Genomic DNA, 675 nt, shown 5'->3' with positions numbered 1-675 from the left:
CTAAAGGAGGAAACAAGCAGCGCATCTGTTAACTGCAAGACCACTTCACCAGATTATGTGCTCCCCCCCCCCAGCTGGCCAAGACACTGTAGTAAAATGGGACAAGGAAGAAAGGGGGGAAAGGAACAGGAAACTTGAAGAGGCCCACAGGTGAGCAGTCTGGTCTTTGAGCAACAGTTGAAGACAGTGAGAGTGATTCATTTATGAAAAGGGAGATGAGAGGCATTATATGCTTTCAAGTGTCTGAATGAAAAGGAAACGTGTTTAAAGGATGCTGGGGGTGGAGGGTCCTCCAGTGTGTCCCAAACCTAAGATCTGTGATGCTTTGGGAGAAATTTCAGACTGGCTAGAAAGATAGAACTCATCCTCATAAAAGAATATACGTTATATTTTAAAGTATCGTATCAAAGCCTATGAACTAAAGAGTATGAGTAGAAAAAGAGCCAGGTATCAGGGAGATGGATTTTGATTAGAGTTTTAATGACAGTGAGGGGGCTTGAAAAAGATCTACGCCAATACACTTTTCTTCATCTTGTGTTACGCAAAGAATGGGTGATGCTCATCTCCCAAAATGCAACGGAGGTGTAAGGAGGCGGAGAGGTCTGGGTTCAGAAATAGGCGCCACCACCCTTTAGCCGTAAGACATTGGACAGGTTACTCATCTCCTGTAAATAA

General features: G+C 44.0%; 1 protein-coding gene across 8 annotated transcripts in view; it reads right to left on the bottom strand.

Annotated features, from left to right (window-relative positions):
* ZNF330 (zinc finger protein 330) overlaps positions 1–675 on the bottom strand; it is a 118,210-nt gene that overhangs the window by 38,258 nt on the left and 79,277 nt on the right. The gene's annotated exons all lie outside the window — the stretch shown is intronic.

This window comes from Ursus arctos, unplaced genomic scaffold (assembly GCF_023065955.2).
Source record: "Ursus arctos isolate Adak ecotype North America unplaced genomic scaffold, UrsArc2.0 scaffold_11, whole genome shotgun sequence".
Classification (NCBI taxonomy): Eukaryota; Metazoa; Chordata; class Mammalia; order Carnivora; family Ursidae; genus Ursus; species Ursus arctos.
The sequence above is the reverse complement of the archived record's forward strand: the minus strand, read 5'-3'. Positions and strand labels throughout refer to the sequence as shown.